The sequence below is a fragment of the Haemorhous mexicanus genome, chromosome 4 (genome assembly GCF_027477595.1).
Source record: "Haemorhous mexicanus isolate bHaeMex1 chromosome 4, bHaeMex1.pri, whole genome shotgun sequence".
Lineage (NCBI taxonomy): Eukaryota > Metazoa > Chordata > Aves > Passeriformes > Fringillidae > Haemorhous > Haemorhous mexicanus.
In genome coordinates, this window is record NC_082344.1 from 55160489 (window position 1) to 55167437 (window position 6949).

Below are 6949 nucleotides of genomic sequence, written 5' to 3' on the forward strand. Positions count from 1 at the left end.
CTGGCTAACATCACCTGTGTCAGGACACACTCAGGTTCTATATAAAGGTATTACCATCCTGTCTGCAGGGGAACCACCTGTGTGTAAGATTTGGCTTTATACACATCTCTTGTCAGTGCATTTGTTTGTTTCTACCGACTACTAATGCATCTTCACAATTAAAACTCCAAGTGAAAGAGTAAAAAAAATTATCCATGTCTTAACTAATTGAAACAATAACAAGACTTCAAGTCAAACTAGCAAAGAGCTGATTTTCCTACTTTCAGAAGAACCAATAGGATTTAAAGTGTTCAGAGTTTTGTCTGCTTGTTTCAATTCACTGGATTTCCTTTCCAAGACAAATTCCTAACTCCATTTTAGGCACCAGTTTCCATGAGAGCTTGTAATATTTCCTTACACCACCACATAACTTCTCAAAACAGCCAACTTTGCAACGCAAATGATTTTCTGTTTGAAGTAGTGACAAGAATCATTGGACTGTTCTGAACCTATATAGGGCTGACACCACAGTTCCATGTAAAGGTACCATATAGGGGAGTTTATAACTTGTTTTTCACATGAACTGTGTGTTCATGGCAGGCATCTACACAGGCACTACTGAGTAGCAGAGAAACTGTCATTAACTGACTTGCTGTTAACAGTGCACAGATTGCTACATGGAACAGTAAAACACTCATTACAATCAGGCAAAAATGGTTTACTTTTCTTATCACTTTGAAGTCATGCAAATATCTTGAGAAAACCAAAAACAATAAAAATCTTCAGCCTCTCTTAGCCAAAATGCCTATTTAAATGCATATTCAAAATATAGCTGATTGCTTATATCTACTGAAATGTGAAAAGAGATTTATTTGTATTCAAATAATAGAACAACTTCCATGTTTCTAAAGATCTGGTCATTTTTAGTGATGTGAAGATGGATGAATTGGTATCAACAACTTGAGCAAGACAATGCTGCTTACTAGTAGGGGAAAATACAGTTTCATTTATCTACAAGATTTCCTCTAGAAAACAAAACTGCAAAATGAAGCAATCTTTCTTCTACTACCCATGCTCACTGTCTCCAGTTGTTCTTTTCAGAGACTTCTAGTTAAGAAATTTTTCAAATAACCACTTTCTTAGTTGCATAATGAAAACATAATGCATTTCAGTCATACTGAAGTATGTTTATAAAGAGCAGACCAAACACTGATTACCAGAGTTCTCCCCTACACATTTACTAAACATAATTCAAGAAAACTTCTTTTAGGTTTGTACACTTTCAGTGGTAGATAAATTATTCCTGTGACTGCTAGCAGGATTAATCCACACACTTCTCTGACACCACAGCTCAAGTCTACCTCAGTGAGTCTGGGGGCTCACTGCCCTTTTCAGGAATGTTCTGCTTCAAGAAGAATGGGTATAAAATGTAGTGATAGGCTGAAAATGAACAAGAGAGGCCCTAGTCATGCAAATATAAATTATAGTTGAATGTGTTAAAAGGTTTATTGAGTAGGAATACTTCAGCCTTTTCATCCAGAATTTTTGCACAGTGAATTTTTAAAATGTTTTACCAACAACAGTTCTATTTCAAAGTACTTTACTAGATTATGTCTAAATCCCATTATAGGCTAAATTCTTGTTTATCCATGTTTCCTTCTTCAAAAGTCACATTTAGTCAGTAATACTTCAACAACAGTGCCGTCACCAATAACTAGTAATGGTTGTTTCTTGTCATTGAGAGTCCTTAAATGTTCATAAACAAAACCTGTAGCCACTCTGAAATTTTTAAATAATTTTTAAAAGCAGGAGCAATGTCACAGATAAAATATTTGGCACGAGGAGTGTTATTCATTTTGACCATGTGAGACTACAAGAAAGATAATGTAAACAATCCTAAAATGTTTGAATTGTTTTCTTTCAGTGTTGGGATTTTTTTAAAGATGATATTTTCAAATTACAATTCCAGGGTAAAATCTTGGAAATGGATATATATGGCTTTAAATCTCAACTTTCAGAACAAGTTTAGGGGGTTTTCTATTTTAGCAAATAACTAGCTAACATATCAAGGTACCCTAAATGCCATTCACATAAAATGCAGAGGCATCAGCAGCTTCCCAGTTAAGGCAAGGCTGGCAGAAATCCATTTCTAACGATCCACAGTAATTTTCTTTCAGAGTTTCAGTTTTTCTAAAAATCCACAGTAATTTTCTTTCAGAGCCAAATAGATTTTTTTTTCAATTATCACTATTTTTATATCCCTTTGCTTGGATTACAGCAATAAACTGCAAACATTTTCATGCCCTCCTTAAAGAAGGTCATCTTTTTAAACAAACAGGGATGTTGAATATGAGACCAGAGAGTTTCCTTGCGTTCAAAGCAAGTAAGAAGTGCTGGAGGTGTGGGAGTTCTTCAAAGCAGCACTATGCCCAGGTTTTTTTTTCTGCTTGTGAGCACTATTTCTCATACTCCTGGAAGTATTTGTGCCAAGTACTTTCACTTCAAAGTTCAAACTATTTTGTCGTTTCAGGCATGATTTTTGGATCTCTGATGTTTGCATAAAAGGTGACAGTATTGTTGAATTAGAAGCGTTGGGGGGAAGGTGGTGGGTGGTGGTGTGAAAGATAATTGTGAATACAGCGGGCTCATTTTTTTACAGACAAGTAACGTCACAAGTGTGAACGCTTAATTTATTATTTCCGTGCTTCAAGTGGGAATATGCTTCAGCAACTCCTATCTTACAAGTGGGAATGACACCTCCTGAATGTATGCAAATTCCTCGAATCAAAGGGTAATTTTAAAAATAGGCTTTAAGCAGCAGGATGCCTAATTAATTCAGATACTGGGTATACGACCCCGACTTTATTAAGCTAAAACTGCAGTTTTCAAGGCGTGCTTCCTTGGAAGCAGAGTATAGCCGGGATTAAAGGACCACCTTAGCCGTAGCCTCAGCCGGCTAAGACCTGCTTTCATTGTGCTATGAAATCTACCGGAAACTCTTATTAACCAGCCCCCCCCAAGGAGAGCTCTTCAAAACATCCCCCCTGAAAAGCCTCCCCTTCGCTAGAAGGCAGCCCGTTTCCGTGTCTCCAGATCCCCGTGTGCCCTGCAGCTTCGACAGCGCAAAAATTAGAGGATGCCCCGCGCCCCGGTGCCTTTCAGGCGTGTCATTTACAGACATAAAACTTAAGGAGCGACGTACACCGGTGCCTCCGGACCCCGCTCCGAGCTCGTACACCCACACCCGGCAAAGCCCGCCCCACAACCCCGCTGCCGCCTCGCACTGCTCCCCACACCGCCCGCCCCCGGCCCGGCACCCCCGTGGCACCCGGACAGCGGGGCCCCAGCCGTCCGCTGCGGCGAGGGGCAGGAGCCGGTCCCGGCCACGCCGCGGTCCTTGAGCGGGGGTGCCCGGGAGCAGCGGCCCCTAGGAGCGGGGCCGGGGAGCGGCGCGGGCGCTGCGGGCGGCAGGGGGAGCTGCGGGGCGGGCGCGGCAGCCGCGGTTACCTTCGGGGTTGGCGCTGATGAAGACGCGGACGCTCCTGCCGCTCGGCACCAGGTGGGACGGCAGCGCAGAGAGGTTGCCGGAGAACGCCGCCCGCCGCAGCGCCGCGTCCCGCGGGCAGGGCAGCCTGCCGCCCGCCCCGGCCGGCCACATCCCGCAGGGCGAGCCGCCGGCTCAGAGCAGCCCCCGGAGCGCCGCGGCGGCGCCAGCGGCTCTCGCCACCGGCTGAAGGGCAGCGGCCATACGGACCCTCGGGCTGCCCGGGGCCGCCGCCTGCCTCCGCGGCGGCGGTGCGGCTGGGGCTGTGGCCGCCGCCCGGCGCCGGAGCGCGGGGGGAGCGAGGAGACGATGCGCCGACCGCCCCCGCGCCGCTCCCTTACGGCGGCCGGCGGCGAGAAGGGCGCGGGCAGAAAAGTTTGCGGCGGAGCGGTGCCGGGCGCGCCGGCGGCCGAACCCCCAGCACCGCCCGGCCGGCCGCGGCCAGCACGGAGGGCGGCGGGAGGCAGCGCGCCCGGAGCGCGGTCTGGCCGGCGAGTCGCTCTGGTTCCCCCTCCGCCAGCGAGGGTTTGCGGTGTCCAAAGCGGGGACGCCTCCGGCGAGGCTGACGGCGCCTTCGCTCCTCCGAGTGTGTCACAGCCCCGGGATCGGATTTTTATAGGAAAACTGCTGCCGGCTCATCCTTTGGACTCGGAAGAGTTCAGCGCCCTTCTTGTGTTGTGTTCCGTAATCTCCTGGACAGGAGTCCCACCTGCTCAGATACAAAGGAGAGATGCTCTTCCTGCTTTTTTCTTTCCTTTGTTTTTAATCAGTTATTTATTTATCGGAATAAATGAAAAGCTGCGGTTTGAAGAATGAAAGAGACAGGAAACAGCGAGACTCGCCGCCGGCGGGATGCGGTCCCTTTGCAGCAGTCAGTGGCGGGGCATCCCGTTGGGCAGCGCCGATGAAATATTCAGGAGGGCGGCGGGGTCGGGCCGCGGCTCCGCCGAGCGCGGGGGCGGGCGGGGGCGGCGGGCCGGTCCCCGCCGGAGGGCGGCGGCGCGGGGCGGTGCGGAGCGGAGCGGCGGCCCCAGCCCCAGCGGGCCCTGGGCGAGCCGCGGAGTTTAGAAACCTCCCCGGGAGGGGCGGGCAGGCAGGGACACGGCAGCACGGCGGAGAGGAGGGGCTGGGGGGCAGGGTAGGGGTGGGCATGGGGCTGCAGGCAAGCTGGTGGGTCTGTTGGCCGTGGGAATCCCTTCCAGGGGGGAGGATGGAGACTTCGACGGAGGGATTTGTCAAACACTCTGCAGGTGTTAGTCCGTGTTTGAAAGGCTGGCTACAGAAGTCTTTAACGCGGGTGGTATTTATACGTTTCATGTGCTGTAACTGATACAAAGCTGATTTGTCTGTTTCCAGATATACAATACAATATGTCCAACGTACACGAAACACTCTTACTGTGTTTTTAAACGCAGTATTTAAGACCTGTACTCGCTTGCGTTACCCCCTGCGCTGCCGTGGTCCCAGCCGGACGAGTTGCCGGCTGTGGCGGCAGCAGGGGAGCCTGAGCTGGCTTTCGTGGAGGCTATGCTATTAAAGTAAGCGAAAGCAAACTGCTCAGCTCTGCTTCAGAAACGAAGGTGACAGTCAGATGGGTTCCTTAAGTACTGATGAGCAGATTTGTTCAAAAAAATCCTGATTTCTTAAAGAAATATTGCTTATGTAGAATTGCATCCCGTATGTATTTGCATGTGAGTATAAGGGAGTAAATTTGGTGCTATTTGCTTGCTGTTGCTTTGTTAGTTCGGCACCCCATAAATTTTGGGCTGATTGCAAACAAATGAAACAGAGGGGTATATTTTGAGATATTAGTTCTTAAAGAAAGAACATTCCTCCTAAATTCTGTGAACATAGCCGGGCAGGGGAGAATGTGCTTATGTGCAAAAAGGAAAAATATGCAGGAAATGTCAGCATTGGGCAGAAGGGTTGTGGGACTGTTGGGAACTGAATAGCCAGGAACTGGAAAAATCCCACTTTTAATCCAAATGTATTCCCGTAGGATTCAACAGTGTCCAATAAGGGGCTAATCTCACTTGAAACCTGTCATGGTAGACATGCATATTTATCTTCTCTCTGGATTCTCTGATGCTCTGTTTAAGACAAGCCTGAAGCTTTGCCATAATTCCGTTTAAAAATCTGACAGTCATGAGATGCAATTCCCTAGGAAATGAGGCTTCATATATGCCACTGCCTACAAGACTGTTGGTCTTATCTGCACTTCCCTTAGCCTTTGTATAGCCAATATGCTTAGGCGTGCCTTTTTCTGGCTGGTGTCATGAACAGGTAATTTCTGTAATACAGAGCTGAAAAGCAGCTCCTTGGGGCTGCAGACAGTTAATGAGTGCACAAAGGAAATGATTTATAGTGTGGGCTGAGTTATGTCTTATGTACCTTGCTGAGACTAACTCTCAGCTGGGCCATCTCCTTTGCTTCTCCTGCATAAACTACTAGGCAGGAATTTGCTTGTGGAAGCAGCTCCTGGTAAGGATGCAGAGACTATCACTTCATATTGCTGCTGCCTTAGTGTTACCATCGTTTTCTCAGGCAGTTTATTTGGAAGATGAGGCTCATTGATCTACCCCTTTACCACACCAGCCATAATACAGTGGTTTTTTAAGACTCTTTTTGGCAGTCATCTTTACTAAGTTGAAAACTTGAGTTTGCATAATTTGAATTCTTTTGAAATTTCATCTTTGACAGCATTGACAACATCAGCTTTTAACTGAATGTGTTGTTTTGTGAACCCAGGCTGAATGAAATGGGACCAGGCGTATCACTTCCAGCTGTTCACCCTGTCTGTTTTTTGCCTGGCTGATGCTGTGCTGGTGGCAGGCATAGCTGTGTTGCATATGAAGCAGGTAGTCCGTGCAGCTTGCAGGCTGCCACTGTGCAGCTCAGAACCTGTGCTGATCTATATTACTATTTTGATCTGTACACTGGATTGCCTTTATGCATGACTCAGCTTCCTGTCACGGTAGCTGCCACCTCTGTGAAAGCTGAAATGGACAGATGCCTCAGAGTGGTAATCTCTTCTTCTGCCCAGCTTCAATCTGTTTGTATTTGAGGCTCAATGTCCTAAGCTTTAGCACCTGTGAATATAAAATGCTGGGAATGAAGTACAGCAAGGCTGAAATGAAGAGGATAAAGAAATGACTACAGAGAAACTAATTTATTGCTTTATCTGAGACTTTATCAGTATGAAAGCACTCTGGGTGAACTCATTTGGGAGATTAGTTAGTAGCTTTTCTCAAATTAAAAATACTTATTTTGTTAATTCAAAAAATTGAAACAATATAAAAAAACATTATGTAAACCAAAATAAAAATCATGTCTAGGGTTCTTCTGTGTTCGTTACAAGCATACATCAAAATGACCCCATTTCATATTGAATAACATGGTTTTTAAATTGTTCATTTAGAAGTGATA